Below are 24,215 nucleotides of genomic sequence, written 5' to 3'. Positions count from 1 at the left end.
CTCCAATCTCCCGCGCTGATTCATGCAGGGCTACGGGTCGGGAAGATGGCCACCCGAAGCCCTGTACTGGAGACATAGTCTCCAGAGCAGGGCTTCGGCGGCGGCCATCTTCCTGTAGCCCTGCTCTGCTCTGCCAGCCCGGCGGGGCTGCGGGGAAAAAGTGACGTCACGCCGACGTCACGGAGCCGCCGAGGCCCCTAAGATTGTGAGGCCCCAAGCGACCGCTTGGTTCGCTTTATGCCTCGCGGCGCCCCTGAGTGCAAGTGTGCTGAGATAAACCTGTATTCAGATCAGGAGTCCACAATCCAATCCTGTATAGAAAACTGAAAAAGAGTAGCTGTACCTCTTCAGACTCCCTTCCCTAAACAATCCCAGCTAATAAAAATGGCCAATCAACCAAATACGATCGGTCATGCCCATCATCGATGGGATTGATCCAAAAAACGGACTGATTCCATTAATCTGATCAGATTGGATAGCAGGAATTTGGCTGTTAACCGCCCTGGCGTTCCAATAAAATCGCCAGGGGGCGGCGCAGCGGCATCCCCCCTCCCCTTCCGATGGCCTCCAGCGATCTGAGCAAACAGGAAATCCCGTTCACAACGGGATTTCCTGTTTGGCTTCCCCCATCGCCATGGCAACGATCGGGATGATGTAATTCATATCATGGCATCGGAGGGAGTCCTGATCCACCCCTTAGCGCTGCCTGGCGGTGATTGGCCATGCTGCGCAAGGGGTCGGGGGCGCGGCAGGTAGCGGCGAATCGGCACGGAGCGGCGGCGATCGGTTTGTACACGCAGCTAGCAAAGTGCTAGCTGCGTGTAACCAAAAAAAAAATGCAAATCGGCCCACCAGGGTCTGAGAAATCTTTCGCGACGGCTTAGCCCGATTTCAGCTCCGGCTTACCGCCAGGGGGGTTAATGGGCACATAACGATTGTATCGTTAATGGCAACCTTAAAGGGAATCTGAAGTGAAAATAAACTTATGATATAATGATTTGTATTTGTAGCACTGCTAAGAAATAAAACATTAGCAGCAGAGATATGAGTCTCATATTGTTTCCAGTACAGGAAGAGTTAAGAAACCTCAGTTGTTATCTATGCAAAAGAGCTTCTGTGAGCTCTGCAACTTTAGAACGTTGTTGACAGCACTGTCTTTTGAAGCTCTTATCTCAACTGTCTCTCAGACCGGGTGCACACATAGCAGAAATGCTAGCGTAGCGGGAAACACTGCGTTTTATGCAGCAATGTTAGTCTGCGGGATGCAGAAGAAGCTGCGTTTCACTGCGGTTGTACAGCATGCGTTTCGCAAACGCTGGTAGTGTTGCATAAAATGCAGGCTGGCTGCCAAAACGCACATAATGAAAGTCTATGGTAACGCATATGCATAGCTTTTTTCATGCGTTTTTTAATGCATTTTAATTGAAAAGTAAAGATCTCTGATGTGTTTCTGCTTCCTGTTGTCTTCCACTAGCCTGCTCTGTGAAATCATTTAAAATGCTGAGTGTATTGTGGAAACTGCAATTATTAGAGAATGATGCGATGTTATAAAAAAAAAGCTATACAGCTGAAAATAAAAATATGACACTATTTTCTTTGCTACTAATGTTCTATTAATTATCCGTATTACACAACCAATTCATTATATTATGAGGGTTTTTTTTCCGCTTCAGTGTCACTTTAAGAGGGCAATCAATAATGCCCACATAAAATCACTCAGTTGTCATTGCTGCACATGATCCTCTACAACAGCACTGTAAGAAAGATAAGAATGAAGCCCCAAACTACTTCTGATGAAGCGAGGGTGATCCTTGGGAAACGCGTCAGGCCACCGCATGCATTTTTTTTCTCTGTTTGTTACTTACCTGTTGGCACAAACAGCCTGTATTTTACCAATATCACGATCCAGCCGAGGAGTCTTCAACGGAGAGCTTCAACGGCTTCCATATTGGATCCCTGGACGGTGCTTCCACACAGATTGCATGATCGAGGACAGATCCATAGTGGTTTAACCACTAATATGCTTGTGTGCTGAACTGTCACTCTTAGCATTTTCAGCCATCTAATAAGGTGAGCTGCTCTACATTGAGAGGCGAGGATTTAATTTATACTTTTAAACACAAGTAGCGTTTCCTTCTTATCTTTTTTACAGTTCCACAGTCATGTTGTAGTACGCTCAGGGCCGGATTTAGGCCATGGCCTAGGTTAGGCCAAGGCCACCTAGGCCATGGCCTAGGGCACCACAGGAGGAAGGGCACCAAAGCAGCAGGCTAAAATGGTGCAGCATTTGCAAGCTTGCAAATGTTGCAAAGCAAGGAGATCAGGCGAACGCCTGACCTCGGTACTCTGCTGCTAGCTGCCTGTGCAGCAGCCACCTTGCTCTCTGTGCACGTTTGCATTGTGGTCGGCAGCTAAGGACTTGGGCAGCATTGGAGACGGAAAGGAAGAGGAAGCTTCTGCACTGGAGATGAGCGCAGAAATGAGTAACACTGATGGCTGCTGTGGTGTGAAGGCGAGCTGGCTACCTATACTGAAAGGGAAGTTAGGAATAAGGTAGTCATCTGGCTACCTATACTGGAGGGAAAGGGGGAGGAGTCATCTAGCTACGTACAGGACCGGATTTGTACTTTTTACCACCCAGGGCCAATGTCACCAGCCGCCCCCTTTCAGTATAGATAGCGAGGTGACCCCTCCCCCTTCCCTCCAGTATAGGTAGCCAGGTGACCCCCCCCTCCAGAATAGGTAGCCAGATGACCCCTCCCCTCTTTCCCTCTACTATAGGTAGCCCGGTGACCCCTTCTCCTCCCCCTCCAGTATCGATAGCCAGATAACTCCCTTAATTCCTCCCTTTCCCACTCCCCCCTTTCATTACAGCTTGCCTCCACACCGCAGCAGCCATCAGTGTCACTCACTTCTCTGCTCATCTCCAGTGTAGAAACGTCCTCTTCCCCTCCGTCTCCAATGCTGCTAAAGTCCATAGCCGCCCACCACAATGCCAACATGACCACTGACCAGAGAGTGAGGTGGCCCTGCACAGGGTCCCGCGATCAGGCGTTCACCTGATCTCCCTGCATTGCAGCATTTGCAAGCTTGCAAATGCTGCACCAGTTTAGTCTGCTTCTTTGGTGCCCTTGCTCCTGTGGTGCCCTAGGCCATGGCCCCCTCCTTGCAACTCTGGCACTGTGGAAATCCTTGGCAGGTTTTGGTGCGCCATATTAATTGCTATATATAGAGTGCTTGGGGGGGCCCCATGTAAAACTTGCACCGGGGCCTATAGCTCCATAGCTACGCCACTGGGTACACTACAGATGAATAGCTGCATACTTGTGTTTTTAACCCTGGAACTATTTACAGTGTGCGCCAAGTGAGCTCCCCTATTGACTAGGGCAGTGGTCCTCAAACTAAGGCGGGCTGAATGTGGCCCCCTGAGGCTTTTTTACCGGCCCCTCACAAAATGTATTACTTCTAGATGTGGTCAGCTACATCTTTAACCTATTTTAGTTCCTGGACGTAGAAACTACATCCAGGAACCATGCGCGCTCCAGCGGCCGATCGCGCGCGGGCACGCGCGCTCCAGCGGCCGATCGCGCGCGGACACGTGCGCTCCTGCCCGCGGTTCGTTAGCCAGGCAATCAGTGAATCGGGCTACAGTGCCCGATCACTGATTCCTCTACCCCGCTGAAAAAGCGACAGCTTCTCTCGGAAGCTTCGCTTTTTCTGGCTGTAACGTCCCCCATGCGTCTCTCTAAGCGTACGTTACGCTTAGAGTGACGTCATGTAAACAAACTCATGGCTGCCATCTTGTGGCCAAAAAGTAAAACTACAACTAAAAGTAAAAAAAAAACCTCAAACACACATTTACATTATAAATCTATTGTTTACCCTCCCAAAACTACCCAAATAAAATGTTTAAAGGGACTCCGAGCTCATCTAAAAAATAAAAGTTGTACTCACCAGGGGCTTTCTCCAGCCCAGTGCTGGTCGGGAGGTCCCACGCCGGCGTCCTGGCTCCTCTCCTTCTCCCCGCTCCGGAATGGCTGACAGGCCGCAGCCCGGTCGACACTCTCCCGAGTGTCGGGCTGCTTCTTCCGCATATGACGCGGATTACGTCACACGCCGGCCGCCTCGCGTCATCACGGCGGCCGGCATGAAAGTACTGCGCATGCGCGATTAAAGCGCGCATGCGCAGTATTTTCACGCCGGCCGCCGTGATGACGCGAGGCGGCCGGCGTGTGACGTAATCCGCGTCATATGCGGAAGAAGCAGCCCGACACTCGGGAGAGTGTCGCCCGGGCTGCGGCCTGTCAGCCATTCCGGAGCGGGGAGAAGGAGAGGAGCCAGGACGCCGGCGTGGGACCTCCCGACCAGCACTGGGCTGGAGAAAGCCCCTGGTGAGTACAACTTTTATTTTTTTGTTGAGCTCGGAGTCACTTTAATATAAAAAAAACAAAAAACATTACAATAAAAAAAACAACAACATGTAAAAATTTACATAAGGGTCTAAACTTTTTAAATATCAATGTAAAGATGGAATATTTCTATACTTTTTTTTATTTTAAACTTGTAAATAGTGATAGATGCAAAACGGAAAAAATGCACCTTTATTTCCAAATAAAATATTGTCGCCATACATTGTGATAGGGACATAATTTTAACGGTGTAATAACCGGGACATATGGGCAAATACAATACATGAGTTTTAATTATGGAGGCATGTATTATTTTAAAACTATAATGGCTGAAAACTGAGAAATAATGATTTTTTTCCATTTTTTTCGTATTCTTCCTGTTAAAATGCATTTACAGTAAAGTGGCTCTTAGCAAAATGTACCCCCCAAAGAAAGCCTAATTGGTGGCAGAAAAAACAAGATATAGATCAGTTCATTGTGATAAGTAGTGATAAAGTTATAGGCTAATGAATGGGAGGTGAACATTGCTCAAGTGAAAACGACGGAACGCGAATGGGTTAAATATTGGTTTTCTGCATATAGAATAGCAGTGCTGGCACAACCCATCCACAAGGAAGCCACAAAGCAGTAATTCGCTGGTTTCCAATCAAATTCCACATCAGTTGACACTGCTGTCCACTGCAGGTTGTCACCTGGGTATGCTTTACTGTCTGGCCCGCAAATACTTCTACATCATTTTATGTATAATCCGGCCCCCCAGCAGTCTGAAGCATGTTGACCCGGCCCTCGACCCAAAATGTTTGGGGACCCCTGGACTAGGGGTTTACTCTACAACAGTACGTCTCTGCCACTTCTATTTATTGCACAGTGTTGTGTACTATGTTGCTGTTTTATACAGGGGCGTAACTACATTAAGCTGCCTCCCCCACAGGGATCTGCCAGCCGGGACTACCTCCTCCAGGTATGTAGCTGCCCTCTATCACGAGGCTCCTAGTCCTATATGTAATGCAGTGCAGCAGAGCATTATGCACTACCTGCTCCTGGGGACATGACAGGTCCTCTTCAATCATCTTAAGTGCTGTTTATCATCATGCTGTACACCATGCGGCTTCTGTACCTGTCACATGACATGCAGAGACTGGAGCCATAATGTGATAGGCTGCATGGCACGGCGATGAGCTGCATTGAAGAGGATTGAGGAGGACCTGTCATGCTGCCTGGAGCAGGTAATGTATTATGTGCCGCTGCTCTAATGCTTTAAATAGAGGAGCGGGCTGGGCCACCCAATCCCTTCCCCCCCAATGCGATGGTGGTGGGCGAGGGGGCTACTGTGACTGTGAAATGTCCTCAAGTGAAACCCAGATATCGTTAAAGGGCATCCGAGGTGACATGTGACATGATGAGATAGACACGTGTATGTATAGTGCCAAGCACACAAATAACTAGGCTGTGTTCCTTTTTTCTTTTCTCTGCCTGAAAGAGTTAAAAATCAGGTATGCAAGTGGCAGTTTCTGTCTGGGTCGGGACCGGGTCGGACTATAGCGTAACCCTCAGTGATAAGGAATTGCAGCCATAAAATACTTTCCTGGCAGTAAATGGCTTCTAAGAGCAGGAAAGAGACAAAAAGGGTCAATAGTTCATAGATTTTAGCTCTGACATACTACAATGAATGTGTCAGTGAGCAGAGGTCATCAAACAGTAAAAACTGAAAAAGTAGATTTAAATATAAAATAAAACTGTGGGATAACTAAAAAAAGTCATTTTTTAGAAGGAGGATAGATACAATTGTTTACCTCCATAGTTTATTTTCACCTCGGATGTCCTTTAAGAACCTGACAGAAGTTCCATCTCCTTTGCATACTATAGAGTGTAGAATTTTTCTTGCTTTCCACTTCTTATTGTATGCAGCGCCAGGGAAGGTGAAGGTGCTTTATACAGTACATCATTATCGGTATTATAAATAATAATGATAATTAGGTAAGTAGCAGTAGAAATAATCGCCTTAGCGACTAATCTAGGGCCCACAAACACAGAGGAGGCCCTAGGTTGCCTGTATGTTTGATGGTCCTGTGGTTGCACACCATCTGCGCTGCTGATTGCATTCACTACAGTGAGGACCTGTTTTTGTGCAGCAGAAGCAACTTACTGAACTTCTGGGTGCCGTCTTCTACACTTCCTGTATGCATACACAGTAACCGGCATGTCACCTGACACATCAGGTCACATGCACGCTTCTGAAGCTATATAGGAAAGCCGCTGGGAGTTTCAGGAAATGTAGAAGATGATGCCTGAAGATTCGGTTCGGCCTTGTTTACATCTAAAATTGGAATGGCCGACGCCAGCGTTTTGCGATTTTTTGTGTGTTTTCTTTTTTAGCGCGTCCCGGTGCTTACCTGCGCATTGCAATTTTTTACTAAGCACTTTTGCAGAGAGATTCTGTTCTTTTCACTTCCTGACGTTAGGAAGTAAACTCTTTCACCCGGAAAATAATAAATACAATGTATTTATTCTTCAAAGCGCTCGGGAAATCGCTATACAAAGTGCTTGTTCAAGCGTTTTGTGATTTCCCTACACCTGCCATTATAGGCAAATCGCCCCAAAAATTGGTACAGGCAGCACTTTGGTGAGCGGATCGTAATCGACCCACTCAGATGTGAACGCTCTCATAGGGAATCTTTGCACAAGCGCTTTTAGGGCGATTTTCAAAATCGCCAGCGCTTAAAAAGTCCAGAAAGTGCCCTTATAGTGTGAACAAGCCCTAAGTTGCTTCTGCTGCACGTCGATCACAATTGCTGAAAACGACTTCCTCTTTCTCGTCTCTGGAAATAAGGGACTGCAGGTTCAAACAGGTACAGTCTCCTATCTCTACTATGGTACCATTTGTGACTGTAAGCGGCCATATTTACTCATGCCATGTGGGAGTCCGCTACTGCACAGAGGCGCTATGGGCCAATTAGGAAGATGATTCTGGTAATATAAATACAAAAATCTCTTTATGCTGCTAAGCAACAGCGCGCATTTCCAGTGCTGCTCATGCATATCGTTAGGCGGTATAACTACACTGATACTGTGATATTTCTCCACAGAGCAGCCACATCAAATTCTCCCAGGAAAGTCCTGCTGTCTACACACAGCTCAGTGTTTGTGGTGTGGAGAGATATGAGGATTGTCAGAAGTGACATCACATTACATTGAGGTGCCTCAGCGCAGTGACAGGCTGCTGACTGCTGCTCTGAGGTTGGGGAGGGCGGACATTGCAAAGGGAAAAGGTCTGTGATGGAGTAATACTTACTTTTTCACTGAAATAAATAATCATGAACGTGTTTCTCCTTGGTCAATAAAGCTTTATTTAAATAAAAAAAGACTTTGCAATTGCATTGCCTTATTTACTTTTACTAAGGTTAATAAAGTTTTAATACAAAAAAAAAAGCTCCGAGTTCCACTTCCAGCACCTTCTGGAGGAGAGGAGATGGAGCTGCCCTATGGGGAAACAGTAGGTGAGTCATAAAAAAGATAAAACATAAATAACAGGGAAACAGACAGATTCTGGAGCAGATTTATTGAGATATGTGTTGAGTAGATTGAAGGTAAGTGCATCAGCCATGGAGAGCAACTAATCCGGTTTTATTTAATAGAAAAAGGACCCTGATTGGTTGATCTAGGCAGTTTTACTCCATTTATTAGATATGTGCCTAAAAGTTAATTGCAAATATTTCCTCAAGGGGCCCATACACCTAACGATTTTCCCGCCGATATACAGCAGATTCGATCACTGTGATTGAATCTTCTGTGAAATCGTTGCGCAAACGCTGACAGAACGATCGATTTCCGCCTGAAATCAATTGTTCCCGTCGATCCGTCTGTGCGTAAGATTTTGCTTGATCGCCGGCAGGTCGGGAGTGCATCGATGGCGGCGTTCGATTGCCTGACGACCGACACGAGCTGCAATACATTACCTGTTCCGCCGGCGCGTGTCCCCGCTCTCTCCGCTGTCTTCTCCGCGCTGGGTTCCGATTCCGGCTGGCTTCACTGAACTTCCTGTCCCGGCAGGAAGTTTAAACAGTAGAGCGTCCTCTACTGTTCCCCGGACAGGAAGTTCAGTGAAGCCCAGTGTGGAGAAGAAGACAGCGGAGACCGGGGGACTCGCGCCGGCGGATCAGGTAATGTATAGCAGATTCGATCAGAGAGGGATCTGTCTGTTGGTCGATCTGATGGCAACCCACCTTTATGCTGGGAATACACGGTTTGTTTCTGCCGTGCGTTTCTGTTCTCGATCGTTTTTGCTGTTCGATTCTGCAGTCGATTCTCTTCCGCTCGTTTTTCTTATCTTTTTCCATTCACTTCTATCAGAAATCGAGCGGCGAATGAATCGAAAGGGAGATCGAACGTGTTGGAAATTATCTATCGAATCAGCTAAAAAGCGAACCGTGTATTCCCAGCATTAGACTATGATGGACATCTGACTGGCGGGGATTAGGCTATGAGCTCCCCTAAGGACAGTTTTATGACCATGTATTCTGTAAAGAGCTGTGGAAGAAGTAAGTGCTGTATAAAGACATCATAATAATAATACCATGCTAAATACCGTTACATGGAGTATTGCATAGTTATCACAGAAAATGATGCCTGTCATTCTTAAAGGGAACCAGAGAGGAAGGATAGGGAAAAATAGGAAAAGGTTTTATACATATCTGGGGCTTCCTCCAGCCCCATAAGCACGGGTCGCTCCCACGCTGCAATCCTCCGCTTCCTGTATCGCCGAAACCGGGCCCCGTCACTTCCGGCGGACGCGACCAATTGTCCGCATGCACAAGGGGCTCCCTCCATACCCTTACGCATGCGGCTGCACAGTATGCAGCCGCACGCGTAGGTATATGGAGGGAGCCCCTGTGATGCGGACAATGGGCCGTGGCCGACTCGCGGAAATGACGGGACCCGGTTTCGGCGGATCCAGGCAGCGGAGGACGGTGGCGTGGGAGCGATCCAGGCTTATGGGGCTGGAGGAAGCCCCAGGTATGTATAAAACCTTTCCCCCAACGTCTCTGGTACCCTTTAAACCAGGGGTCTCAAACTCAATTTACGGGGGGGGGCTGCAGGAGGCAAAGTCAGGATGAGGCTGGGCAGCATAAGGAATTTCACAATCGCCGCCTCTGCCCGCCCCTCTTACTTCGTTCACAGAGAGGGGCGGGGAGAGGCGGCGATCCGTGCGGCGATTGACGTCAGGAGGGGCAGAGCTGAAGCTGAAAGCTCTGCCCCTTCCAGGAAATGCTGGCAGATTGCCCCCTGGGCGATTTGGGGTGCCCCCCGGGCGATTTGGGGGGTCTGCAGCCCTAGTTTCGCGGCAGGGATGCGGCAGATTACTTGGGAGCACTGAAGCGAACTATAAGGAAGCTTTTGCCGGCGAGGGCCACAAAATATTGTATCGAGGGCCGCAAATGGCCTGCGGGCCGTGAGTTTAAGACCCCTGCTTTAAACCTTTCTAAACTGACCCCCGTAGTCTTGGGAAGTGGTCCTATATTTGTGAACATCTCTCAGAGGTACATTTCTCAGATGAACATCTCTCAGATGTTACATTTCCAAACTGGTGTAATATCACTCTTTGCTGCCCTACTGCTGCCTATGTCACTGCACTGCGTATCATCACGCGCATGCGCAGTGTATTCTCAATTACAGATCACCTCTAAATTATTTTTAAATTGTATGCCTCAAACGCCCCAAATTCTGAGGGAAAGGAGGGGAGGACGGGATGAGTACATTTGAAATTGGCGCCGGTAGACTTGAGCACAGAATACAGCCGGTATATGGCTGATCCTGCTTCTGCACAAGTTCGGGACGTTTTAATAACTATCCCCCCTCCAGGCTGCCATGGATAGTGGGGGAATGAAATAATTCGGCTTCCAGCGATTCCTGGAGGCCGAATTATTGTGTTTTTAAGCAACCTCGACTCCGTCTTCTGACGGCGCTGACATTACTCACTGAGCGCTGCAATAGGAGTGCTGCGCCGGCTGCGCCCAAATCTAGCAGCGCTGAAAAGCACTGCTCCGGACGGGATGATGTAGCAGGAGAAAAAGAATCTTGCTGCACATGCGTGCAAGAAAAAGGGCTGAAATAGAGGCAAAACATGATGGGCATAAGAGTAGGTTATTACACTGGCACTGTAAAAAGAAGTCCTGGTTGATGATTGGTTGCTAGGCAATTTTCTGTGGAAGTCTTTTCATATATGAGACCAAATCCCTCATACACTCTCCTGATACTCCTTTGATTAAAGTCCCTTAGGAATAAATCGTGCTGATACCTTAAAATTGTTTTGAATGTCTTGATGACATCATTACTCTAGTTCCATAGCACTATCCTAGCAGATCCCAGCAGCACTATTCAGAATGGTTACAGGGATCCTGAAGTGAGAGGGATATGGAGGCTGACATATTTATTTCATTTTTAGACAATACATATTACCTGGCTATCCTGCTGATCGTCTGCTTCTAATACGTTAAGCTTTAAAGGAATACTGTAGGGGGGTCGGGGGAAAATGAGTTGAACTTACCCGGGGCTTCTAATGGTCCCCCGCAGACGTCCTGTGCCCGGGCAGCCACTCACCGATGCTCCAATACCCGCCTCCGGTTCACTTCTGGAATTTCTGACTTTAAAGTCTGAAAACCACTGCGCTGCGTTGCTGTGTCCTCGCTCCCACTGATGTCACCAGGAGTGTATAGCACAAGCCCAGTATGGTCTGGGCCTGCGCAGTATGCTCCTGGTGACATCGGTGGGAGGTAGGACACGGCAACACAGGCGCAGTGGTTTTCAGACGTTAAAGTCTGAAATTCCAGAAGTGAACCGGAGGCGGGGCCGGAGCATCGGTGAGTGGCTGCGCGGGCACAGACTGTCTGCGGGGGATCATTAAAAGCCTCGGGTAAGTTCAACTTATTTTCCCCTGACCCCCTACAAATACAGTATCCCTTTAAGTCTGGATCAATCACTGACCAGTTTGACCTTCTCCATGTAGTAGGAGGGTTAACAGATATTACATACTATGAGTAGATGATGTAGGTAAACCCTCATACTACATGGAGGTGGTAAAATTAGTCAGTGATTGGCCAATCATAATTGAAAGTGTGTACCAGGCTTTAGACCATGAACAAGCAAGCAGATCAGATGCTCTGAAGTCTGACTGGATTATCCGCAGGTTTGTTTCAGGTGTGTGATTCAGACACTACTGCCAGGCAACTGGTATTGTTTAGAAGGAAATAAGTCTCTCTCACTTCAAGTGTCCTTTAAGAACAGGCTGTGAGGGGATATTTCCGTCATGGGGACAGACAATATTAAAAACATTTCAGAAGTTCATTATCTAAAGCTAACCCAAAACATTTTGCCTATAGTTTGACTTTAAAGGACACCTGAGGTGAAAATAAATGAATTAAATAAACAATTGTATCTATCCTCCTTCTCCAAAGATTGACTTTTTTAAGATATTGCACAGTTTTATTTTATATTTAAATCTGCCTTTTAGTTTTTACTGTTTTATTATTTTTGCTCAATGCCACCTTCATTGAAGTATGCCAGAGCTAACATCTATGAACTATTGTCCCTTTTTGTCTCTTTCCTGCTCTCAGAAGCGATTTTCTGCTAGGAAAGTGTTTTATACTTGTAATTTCTTATCATTGAGGGTCACACTGTAGTCTGACCCAGTCCTGACTCAGACAGGAACTGAGAATTGCACACCTGATGTTTAACTCTTTCAGGCAGAGAAAGAAAAAAAGGAACACAGCATAATTATTTGTGTACTAGGCACTGCACATACACGTTTATTTCATGTCATACAGTGGTGTGAAAAACTATTTGCCCCCTTCCTGATTTCTTATTCTTTTGCATGTTTGTCACACTTAACAGTTTTTGATGAGCAGAAACATTTAACTATTAGTCAAAGATAACATAATTGAACACAAAATGCAGTTTTAAATGATGTTTTTTATTATTTAGTGAGAAAAAAAAACTCAAAACCTACATGGCCCTGTGTGAAAAAGAAATTGCCCCCTGAACCTAATAACTGGTTGGGCCACCCTTAGCAGCAATAACTGCAATCAAGCGTTTGCGATAACTTGCAACGAGTCTTTTACAGCGCTCTGGAGGAATTTTGGCCCACACATCTTTGCAGAATTGTTGTAATTCAGCTTTATTTGAGGGTTTTCTAGCATGAACCGCCTTTTTAAGGTCATGCCACAACATCTCAATAGGATTCAGGTCAGGACTTTGACTAGGCCACTCCAAAGTCTTCATTTTGTTTTTCTTCAGCCATTCAGAGGTGGATTTGCTGGTGTGTTTTGGGTCATTGTCCTGCTGCAGCACCCAAGATCGCTTCAGCTTGAGTTGACGAACAGATGGCTGGACATTCTCCTTCAGGATTTTTTGGTAGACAGTAGAATTCATGGTTCCATCTATCACAGCAAGCCTTCCAGGTCCTGAAGCAGCAAAACAACCCCAGACCATCACACTACCACCACCATATTTTACTGTTGGTATGATGTTCTTTTGCTGAAATGCTGTGTTACTTCTACGTCAGATGTAATGGGACACGCACCTTCCAAAAAGTTCAACTTTTGTCTCGTCGGTCCACAAGGTATTTTCCAAAAAGTCTTGGCAATCATTGAGATGTTTTTTAGCAAAATTGAGACGAGTCTTAATGTTCTTTTTGCTTAAAAGTGGTTTGCGCCTTGGATATCTGCCATACAGGCCGTTTTTGCCCAGTCTCTTTCTTATGGTGGAGTCGTGAACACTGACCTTAATTGAGGCAAGTGAGGCCTGCGGCTCTTTAGATGTTGTCCTGGGGTCTTTTGCGGCCTCTCGGATGAGTTTTCTCCGCGCTCTTGGGGTAATTTTGGTCAGCCGCCCACTCCTGGGAAGGTTCTTCACTGTTCCATGTTTTTGCCATTTGTGGATAATGGCTCTCACTGTGGTTCGCTGGAGTCCCAAAGCTTTAGAAATGGCTTTATAACCTTTACCAGACTGATAGATCTCAATTACAGTACTTTTGTTCTCATTTGTTCCTGAATTTCTTTGGATCTTGGCATGATGTCTAGCTTTTGAGGTGCTTTTGGTCTACTTCTCTGTGTCAGATATCTCCTATTTAAAGAGACTCCGTAACAAAAATTGCATCCTGTTTTTTTATCATCCTACATGTTCCAAAAGCTATTCTAATGTGTTCTGGCTAACTGCAGCACTTTCTACTATGACAGTCTCTGTAATAAATCAATGTATCTTTCCCCTGTCAGACTTGTTGGTCTGTGTCTGGAAGGCTGCCAAGTTCTTCAGTGTTGTGGTTCTGCTATGAACTCACCCTTTCTGGCCCCTCTATGCACACTGCCTGTGTGTTATTTAGATAAGAGAGAAGCTGCTCTAATCAGCTGGATAAATCGTCCTCTGAGCTAGCTGGGCTTTCACATACTGAGGAATTACAAACAAGGGCAAAGCTGTTTGCAGGAAGAAAAGAGCAGCCTGAAACTTCAGTGCATGGGGGAAAGAAACACACAAATGATCTCTTGAGATTCAAAAGGAATGCTGTATACAGCCTGCTTATGTATGGATGTATTTTCTATGTGTGGACATACTGTACATCAACCTACTTCCTGTTTTGGTGGCCATTTTGTTTGTTTACAAACAAACTTTTTAAAACTGTTTTTAACCACTTTTAATGCGGCGAGGAGCGGCGAAATTGTGACAGAGGGTAATAGGAGATGTCCCCTAACGCACTGGTATGTTTACTTTTGAGCGATTTTAACAATACAGATTCTCTTTAAGTGATTTCTTGATTGAAACAGGTGTGGCAGTAATTAGGCCTGGGGCTCACTACAGTAATTGAACTCAGGTGTGATAAACCACAGTTAAGTTATTTTTTAACAAGGGGGGCAATCACTTTTTCACACAGGGCCATGTAGGTTTTGAGTTTTTTTTCTCACTAAATAATAAAAACCATCATTTAAAACTGTATTTTGTGTTCAATTATGTTTTCTTTGACTAATAGTTAACGGTTTTTGATGAGCAGAAACATTTAAAGGGACTCCGAGCTCACCCAAAAAAAGAAAGTTGTACTCACCAGGGGCTTTCTCCAGCCCAGTGCTGGTCGGGAGGTCCCACGCCGGCGTCCTGGCTCCTCTCCTTCTCCCCGCTCCGGAATGGCTGACAGGCCGCAGCCCGGGCGACACTCGGCAGAGTGTCGGGCTGCTCCTTCCGCGTATGACGCGGCTGACGTCACACGCCGGCCGCCTCGCGTCATCACGGCGGCCGGCGTGAAAGTACTGCGCCTGCGCGACCAGCACTGGGCTGGAGAAAGCCCCTGGTGAGTACAACTTTCTTTTTTTGGGTGAGCTCGGAGTCCCTTTAAAGAGACTCTGAAGCGAGAATAAATCTCGCTTCAGGTGCCCCTGCTAAAACGCCGCTATCCCGCGGCTAAACGGGGGTCCCTTCACCCCCAACCCACCCCCCGCAAAAGTGTGTCGTAGAAAGGTCGCAGAATTTCCCTTCCTGGAGGCAGGGCTAACGGCTGCAGCCCTGCCTCCAGTCGCGTCTGTCAGCGGCGCATCGCCGCCTCTCCCCCGCCCCTCTCAGTGAAGGAAGACTGAGAGGTGCGGGGGAGAGGCGGAGATACGCGCTGACAGACGCGCGTGGGGCAGGGCTGCGGCGGTTAGCCCTGCCCCAACCAGGAAGCGCTCCCCGTGTGTATCGAGGGGGATTTGGGGGTGAAGGGACCCCCGTTAAGCCGCGCTATAGCGGCGTTTTAGCAGGGGCACACGTGCCCCTGCTATTTATGAGGTCTGAAGCGAGATTTATTCTCGCTTCAGACTCTCTTTAAGTGTGACAAACATGCAAAAGAATAAGAAATCAGGAAGGGGGCAAATAGTTTTTCACACCACTGTATGTCCCCTCGGGTATCCTTCAAAGAGTCACTATAGTGAAAATACTGACATTCTGCTCACCGTGTTCCCTATTCATGTAACAACAAAATGATACTCACCTTTCAGTGTCTGACATCTCATATATTGGGGCTGGTGATGAGGGCAGGAATTCTCCTTTTATTTCTCTTTTTATTTACGGTGGGCGTGGTGCGTTGTGCTGAGTGCTGTACAGCCCAGCGCACGACTCTATGGGAGTCAATGTCACCGCAAACAATCTTTAAAGAACAAGCAACACCCATGCTAATCTAGAAATAAAAACCACATATATAAGTAGATAAATACAACCTTTACTTACATAACTGATGTATTGTGCTATCCACGTAATGATTCCTGTGAATTTTACAAAGGAAAAGCAGAAAATCCTATTCTAGGCAGTGGCCATCTTGTCAAGCTAATGCTGATATCATATCCTCCCTGTCTCTTGTTTCCCCCCTCCCTTCTCTTGCTCATTGTGTATTCATTAGCTGCCCTCCTCCCAGAGTCTTTTTTTTTATTATTTACACATCCAATCACTGAGTCACCTCAGCCTTGCTTGTAAACACAAATGATCAGCTAGGCAGGGAAATAAATGGAAGAGGAGGAATATATTATAGATAAAAAGAACTCCCAGCATTCAAAAGAACTCCCAGCATTCAAAAAAACTCCCAGCATTCAACTTTTTGGCACTGTGTGGCACCAGGGCCAGTGCTCCTAAAGTATGTGATAACTTCAAACCATAACAGCAGAAAAAGTTTTGCAAGTTTTGAATGCAGGATTAGCATCTTTGTCACTTAATACACTCAGACCAGTTGCTGTTGAAATTTGATTTTTATGGTGACAATACCGCTTTAAAGAACTTTGCAGTAGCTGTTCGGAATGCACAGATCAGGTGAGATGATTTGATGTACTTCCCGTAAGAAAGTAATTACATCACTGATCGGGGGCGGGGCCGTGCAAATTTCCTAGTTGGTGCAGTCTGCCACAGGGACCAATCTGCTTGCAATTGACGCTACGGTAGGGCTGTTCTGCTGCTCTCAAATCGCACTTCACATATGTGCAACCCTCCTCAAGGGGCAGCTATCTGTGTACATCAGGGGTGCCCAATATTCCATTACTCTAAGGTTAGGCATTCTGTTACTCTTTTGTGTGTGCAAAGGTTGTGGAGCAATTCAGATTGCTGAGTGCAAGACATCTGCCGACAGTTCAAATGCTAAACTTAGCATTTATAATGTCGGTATATTACTATGTAAGACAAGGACTTGTCTTATATACAGTATATAGTAGTATATCAACATTATAAATCCTAAGTTTAGCATTTGAAATGTTGGTAGATTTCTTGGACTCTGCAATTTTCCAAGTACTTTACAAGCCAAAGAAATGTGGGCACCCCTGGTGTACATGGATACTTTAGGAGCATCTATTTTCAATTAGACATGTTTTTATTTTGCTGTTAAAGGGAACCAGAGGCCCCAGAAAAAAGATTCTATACATACCTGGGGCTTCCTCCAGCCCCATACGCATGGATCGCTCCCACGCCGCCGTCCTCCGCTTCCTGTATCCAGCGGTACCGGGTCCCGTAGTTTCGGCCAGTCGGCGGCAGCACGCGGCCAATTGTCCGCATCACAGGGGCTCCCGGCATACCCTTACGCGTGCGGCTGCATACTGCGCAGCCGCACGCGTAAGGGTATGGAAGGAGCCCCTGCTCATGCGGACAATCGGCCGCGTCGTCGAAAGTGACGGGACCCGGTACCGGCGGATCCAGGAAGCGGAGGACGGCGGCGTGGAAGCAATCCGTGCATATGGGGCTGGAGGAAGCCCCAGGTATGTATAGAATCTTTTTTTCTGGGGCCTCTGGTTCCCTTTAAAGAATGTATAAACTTATTAAAGGACGATGTTTGTCCAACAGATAAAATATGGGTTAAACAAGTGAATGAATCTCTCAGAGTGGAAAAAAACTAATTTCTACCCACAGAGGATCGCCGAGTCGATTTGAGAAAAAAATGTATAATAATTGGCTTCTTACGCCTGAGCTCATTGACCTCAAACTAGTTCAAGATCGACCATTTACAGGCTTCACTGGTAATGTGAGCGGCTCATGATATTCCTCATAATATGAGTACAACCTACAACCAGAGTTTTCCTCCTTATACTCAGTGACTGATCCAGTTTTATTTATTTTTTATTTTTTTAGGGAGGGGGGGGGGGGGGGGGGGTAAGGACACAAAGGGGGCACAATGGCTGGCTGATGGGGCCTATTTGGGCGATCAAAATCAATGTTTGTATGGTGTGGTGATAAAATTGAGGCCAACTAGTTCAGCAATGACAGAAACCAAAAGTAAACACACACAGAACAGAACCCAGAGGCTCTTGAGCAGAGCAGATTGTCCAAATGATGGTGCTATTATGGATGAAATGTTACCTACAGGTGTAATTCACTAGTTGTCTGGAAAGCTTTAATCCTACCTTGCTAGCAAGCTGCTCCTGTGTGGACAGATCACAGACAAATCAATTAGCCCACCAGCCTGTGTTTGATGTTTCTACAAGCAAGGGGAGGTAGACGAGGCAGGAGGGATAGAAACGCTGTGGGCTTGATTCACAAAGCCGTGATAACTCTTATCACAGTCGCGCAAGTGCTATAAATCGCGCAATGGATTTCACGCGCAAACGCAAAATTGGGCGTTTTTGCATTGAAAACAGACGCGATTTCGCACACAAATTCGCGTTTTGACGCGAAAATGGCGTCAATTTATCCCTCTCCCTCTCTCCACCCGTCAGCCTATCAGCACAATCGGCTGCGATAGGCTTCAACCTATCACAGCGGATCGCTTTCCTGCCTCTGGAGGGGACAGCCGATTGACACGGCTGTCCTCTGTACGGCACTGCCTTAGATTGCAGCGCTGTACCGAGTAAATAGACGGCGGTTTTGCCGATCGCCACTGAGAGACTGATGGCGGAGCAGAGCTCCATCAATCATGCGTAGATGCGCGCGCATTAGCGTGCGCAATCTCCTGCAAATCCCCGCCCCAGGACTTGACACCAATTGGCGTTAGGCGGTCCTGTGGCTGCCGCCGTGCTTACGCCCATTGGCGTGAGGTGGTCGTTAAGGGTCATCCAGATACATTAGTTACATGGTATCTCGCAAGGATTGTGAGGTATTTATGGCAAATGGATAAGACCCTTGGTTTACTCAACGCCTACATAGACTTAGGCTGACATGGAGAGTTTTCTACAGACCCTATCCTGTTCAGTGTAGGCAGTTGGAGCGTGGAAACAGTTAACTGTTAACAGACAACAAATGCTTTATACGTTTTTACTGACTGAATTATAATTCTTGCACAGCTTATATGCACCATAATATTACAACTGGCAGTTGAAATGAGGACAGGAAAGGACCCGCAACATCCACACACAGGTAAGCCAGAGGGAGCCAGGAACTTGTAAGCTCAGCAACCAGTAAAAAAGGAAAATTCCGCTACACCAATGGCTGGGTGAAAAAAAGTTCTCTATTTATTAGCTATGCTATGATACAAGCTATGATTAAGGGGCCATGAGCTCCGATACGCGTGAGCTTTTTTAACCTTTTGTACCCACTGATGTAATAATAAATAGAGAACTTTTTTCACCCAGCCATTGGTGTAGCGGAATTTTCCTTTTTTACTGGCAGTTGAAATGTTTTGTACAGTTCATCATTCTTTACTATACTTTCATAAAGTTTTATTTTAAGAGTACCTGAATTGAAAAAAGTTGCTAAATTTAAATGCTGTCACTTTAAGGCAGGCCCCTTTTACACTTCTTGCGTTTCATTGCGATGCAATTGCTCTTCATTCGCACCGCAATGGTTACAAAAAGTGGCATTGCATTTAAACAGTGCAGCTTGATTATACAGTACTTTGTATTCCACAAACGCAACAGACACATTGAAAATGTACGTGTGATAACAGGATTCATCAACATGCATGTTTTTGTCTGTTTCCATAAACGGTCTGCTTTTAGACCCTGGGCCTGATGCAGTAAAATCCATTAAAGTTGCCGCATGCCATTTTTACCCTGTGTTACTATAGCAACGTGTTACCATATGTGTTACTATAGCAACGTGCGCGTTAACTCGTTAATGCGCATAGTGCTACAGGTTTATGGCTGGTGCTCGCCCTGTGCTAGTGACGGTAAAATTCCCATGCGCTACCTGCACTGCAGGTTTTCTGGAATGCACTGCGTCAGGCCCCTGATGTGAACCTAGCCTTATCTTATACTGTAGCTGCCCATAAATTGAGCATCCAGTACAGATCAGGTTTTCTGTGTGCTTTCATTTTCCTGAGTCTGATGTGTGTAATAGTGCTTATAGTATGTTCTAAATTTTTTGGATCCTAGGCACTAATTCCCTGAGGAAGAGGAAACACGCCAGTGAAATGAGTTGTACACAGTCTGGTAAATCTACGTATTTTCTGGCAAAGCTAGGTGTGTCATATATCTCACAAGGTAAGCCACCATCGCCCTCCTTTTTTTTCATTTAATTTTTTTTATTGTTTGGTATGCTTACTTTTCCGCTTGTTCATCAGTGTTCAACTTGTTCAGTAAAGATTTCTCAAAAAAAAAAAAAGCCAGCATTTTCAGATGCAGAGCCATACTAGGTGTGGCTGCATTGTTGTGAATACAAATGATCTGCTGGACGGTCATGGGCAGCAGAGGAGGACTGGAAGACAGCAGCACGGAGCTGCTCATGCACAAGCTTACGGTACAGGCATGGCCATACTCATGCAGGCGCAGTATGGCCACGCTCTTGCTTGAAGTGCTCGGCAACAGGATACCGGAGGACAGGAAACCTATTTAGGATCCAGATGCTTCCCTCTTCGTGATTTTGTACTCGAGCTTTGGCTCAGGAACACTTTAAAAGGGACCTGAGGTGGTAAATTAACATAAAAAAAAAACCACACACTACCAGAACCGGCGTCTATCGGGATCAGGTAGCATACATTACCGCTGGTCCCCGTCACTCCAGCTATACGAAAAACAGGAGACAGCACACCGTTTGCTTCTTCAAGTAATCTGTACTCAAACCATACAGTTACAGAGCACACAAGGACACGACATGTTTCAGGCGTAGCCCTTCCTCAGGTGTGCCACACCCTGTGAACATTACCCGTATAAACCCCACCCACAGGAAGTCACCTGACCCTCCTGTGGGTGGGGTATATATGGGTAATGCAAACGGTGTGCTGTCTCCTGTTTTTCGTATAGTACAAAGTGTGCAGGAGTGGTGTACTTGTGGGAGAGCGGCACCTGCTTCCAGGCCTGGAGACGGATAGGCCTGTTTAAGTGTGTGGAAAGTGTGTTCGACATCGTGTGTCCCGTCACTCCAGCTCCCTTTAATCCAGGCGTTTCACTTTGCTCTGTGAGTGCATGGAGGCGGGTGTAACGATTGTGGAACTTTCCCCGTGATCAGCGCACAACGTGTGCGCTGACACGGCGGAAATCCTCCACAAGCGTATAATTTGCAGGAACCCAGCAAAAGGTGCTACGCACCCGTAGAGGGAAAATTCCTGTCGGCAGATGGCGCTGGGGAGTGCAGAGGAACCAATCCTCTGTACCTCCACAAATGCCAGACAGGAATTGTACAAAACGCAGAACGCAATCGCAAGAGAGGCGATTGCGAATGAGAATGAGCAAAGGGACAGGTTGTATGTGTGTGTGCCAATCCAGTCGCCACCCCGCAACCGCACACACACACAACAGCAGATATGAAATAGGAACGCGATCGCGAGAGGTGCGATCACCAGACAAGACACAAGGCAGAACAGAAGAGAATACGAGGGTAGCAAAGGCACAGCAAATACAATAAGGAGATACGGAAAATAACAACCGCTAGCTAACCGCGAACACCGCACTCATTCGCAACAGTGCACGCGGTTATGCGCGATCTCCACGTGATAAGCACAATAGAGACAAGCACGCCTAACTAACCATAAACAGACAAACATGAAACAGGGGACGCGAGCGCTTGCTTAACGGTTACCTCACCGAGCCTGTAGCAAGCGCAGCGGACAAGACAGACACACGAAAAACAAGAACTAGGCAGGAAGGATCCACCGCTCTTCCGCCAGAGCAAGTGTGATCCAAGCAGGAACACAGATCAGAAAGATCCACAGCCGCTAACGCTAGCGGCTAGTGCGATCTCAGCAAGACAGAACGATTCGCTATCAACCGCCGCTGGTGACAGCGCAATCGCGACCGACAAGACAGAACAGAAGGATCCCCAGCGCTCGCACAAAGTAGCTAGCGCGATCCCAGGAGACAGAACAGAAGGATCCCCAGCGCTAGCACAAAGTAGCTAGCGCGATCCCAGAAGACAGAACAGAAGAGATAGCTGGTAGCAACCGCTCCACCAGCTATACTCCAAGAACATAGATCAGAACCATTTCCTGTCAACCACCATAGGGACAGGACAATGGCAAACAGGCAAGACAAGACAGAACAGGCAATACAGATAATACAATCCTAACAGCACTAGGGAAATCTGCCTAGCGCAGACTTAGGAATTACTCTAAGCTGATGTTCAAACAGAGAGCAAGGCTGACACCCCACCAGGAGTGTTACATAGGACGAAATCCTTATGAACAGCGAAGCATTGTGGGAAAGACATAGTACTTATAGTACACGCCTCCAATGACTGTGGCCAGGCAATTTGCATGACAACATATGCAAATTCCTCTGCAAGCACAAGCTGCAAAACTGACAGAAGCTGTTCTTTCCAGAGTACTGCAGCATGCAAACCTACACAATGGTCAAAAGGCTGGCTGCCTGCACAGGCAGCTGAGCAAATCATCACAGTACCCCCCCCTCCAGGGTCGAATTCCAGACGACCCTCAAAACTGCTATTAGCAACAGACTCAAACTGAAGACTCATGAAGGTCGGGGCAGCCCGACAAGGTCCAATTCCAGAGTCAGTCCACCCGAAACCGACCTCATCGGAAACAGAAGCCACCGAAACATGCCCATCAGTACTACCAGTCTCAGTATAACACCCATCAGGACTGTGACCGCCAGAGAAGAAGCCATCGACACCCTCCAGACAATACCCACCACCTTCCAAGGAGCGTCCGAAAATACCAAACCTGCCACAATACCTGTTCGAAGTGTCCCTTACAACACAAAAGCCACCGTTGATCTTATCCAGGGGACCAAGCAAAATTTCTCCCGGAATCTCCCAGAACCTTTTGAAGCTCCACAGAGATCCCAAGAGGGCAGAACAATCACCAGGCTCACATGGAGAATTACCAAGAACCCCCATGGAACCAATGACAATTCTAGATTCAGAATTACGAGGACACCCATCAAGATCAAGACTTTCAGGGACCACTTCTGGGCATGCAAGCAGGCAGGCTAAATCAGAGCATGTCTCCACCGAGGAAGCATCTGAGTATGCTGGTAACCGAGGCACACTTGGGCTTTCTGGGTCACAGAGCACACTGGGGTACACCAGCACAGGAGAAACCTCAGGACAAGTCGGGGAACTGCCAACCTCAGAGTCCAGCACGAGGAAACCAAAACCAGAACTGGGCAGAGAATCATCACGAGCAATGGTCTCAAGCACTGGACTTTCAAAAGAAGACTCGGATTCAAATTCGGAAATTTCTGTGACTGTAATATCATCATTGACTACACATGACTGAAGCTCCACCAGAGCTGAAAAGGTAGCCAGCAAGGCAGCAATGCCTACGGAAGAGGGCAACACCTCAGAAAGACTTGGGGGACAGGAGACATCTCCTACAAGTTCTGCACCCTTTGGGAGGAACTCGGAGACCTCCAGAACATCAAACAAGACCTCAGGAACATCATTTTTCAAGTTTTCTAGGAAGGATTCTGAACTATCCATGTTACAGGGCAAAACTGGAACTTTATTTTGTGGACAGGGCAGATGTCCCAGGAATGGTTCCACCATAACCTGAGACTGGATCTCATCATCATGAGGGGAATGTACAGGTATATTTACTGGTACACACACTGACTCCCTAACTTCATTCTCACTGTACCCAGAATTCTGTGTGGCAGTCAAACTAGCTTTAAACTCCAAAACTGCAGAAAAACAAGTAAAAATAGCAGCAATACCTAGACAAGCCTCTAGGGGCAGGGCAGGAGATATTGTACAAGGCAATGTTGACTCATCCAGAGTACAGGGTGGAGAGTCAAAACTTCCCTCAGAGCAAGAAAGGGACTCACAAATGTCAGTGTGATTGGACATCATATTGTTATTCATGGTACAGGGCAGGTTCAGAGAAAGCGTCTCTGAATAAGGCAAAGAGGGTTCAGCATCAGATTCGCAAAACCGAAGCGCTGTCTCACTCTTAGATTCGGCTAACAATGTCGAATCCGAGGAATCAGAACGCAAAACCTGCGAATCAAAATTCACTTTAGGTTGTGAAACTGAGGCTTCTATAGCGCAAACCTCCGCGATCTGCGGAGCAGACTGCCAGGCATCTAGGACCGAAACGTTGGAGCAACTGTCCCCAGGCAACGGGCCCTTACAGGTGTGAACAGGGTGAGACAGAGACTCATATGCAGAAGAAATAGTGACATCAACAGGACAAACTTTATTAGGCATATTAAATTTACTTTTGACGCTGCATAGTCGAGAACTTTTCCCCATAGCAGGGTCACAGACGGAAGATCTCAAAGATCTGATTCTAAATGACAAAGGATCCCACACATCCTTGAGGAAACCGGCAGACTCATGCCGATCACAATCTGCAGGAACATCCGAGAAACAGGCATCAGATCGCACAGATTCAAACTGCACACTGTCAGGAGCGAATCCTTCAGGATTCGCACAGGAATCAACCACAGCGGCACACTCATTTATTTCAGATTGCACAAAGTCAAGACTTAC

General features: G+C 46.8%; 1 protein-coding gene and 1 long non-coding RNA gene across 5 annotated transcripts in view; one reads left to right on the top strand and one right to left on the bottom strand.

The window, feature by feature from the left end:
* LOC137521770 (uncharacterized) overlaps nt 1–7,740 on the bottom strand; it is a 193,550-nt gene extending 185,810 nt beyond the window's left edge. The window contains exon 1 of the long non-coding RNA XR_011022198.1: nt 7,702–7,740. This is a non-coding gene — a long non-coding RNA (uncharacterized lncRNA). The remainder of the gene's footprint in view (nt 1–7,701) is intronic.
* A 112-nt stretch (nt 7,741–7,852) lies between these two features.
* Nucleotides 7,853–24,215, top strand: part of GRIK5 (glutamate ionotropic receptor kainate type subunit 5) — a 793,047-nt gene continuing 776,684 nt past the window's right edge. For 3 of the 4 annotated variants that reach the window (XM_068241463.1, XM_068241457.1, XM_068241458.1), the window contains exons 1-3: nt 7,853–7,906; nt 18,674–18,746; nt 19,703–19,810. The gene's annotated coding sequence lies outside the window, so the exon portion shown is untranslated. The remainder of the gene's footprint in view (nt 7,907–18,673; nt 18,747–19,702; nt 19,811–24,215) is intronic. The other variant, XM_068241459.1, reaches the window with a different exon arrangement.

Source organism: Hyperolius riggenbachi, chromosome 6, assembly GCF_040937935.1.
Source record: "Hyperolius riggenbachi isolate aHypRig1 chromosome 6, aHypRig1.pri, whole genome shotgun sequence".
NCBI lineage: Eukaryota > Metazoa > Chordata > Amphibia > Anura > Hyperoliidae > Hyperolius > Hyperolius riggenbachi.
Note: the sequence above shows the minus strand (reverse complement) of the source record. Positions and strands in the feature narration are given on the sequence as shown.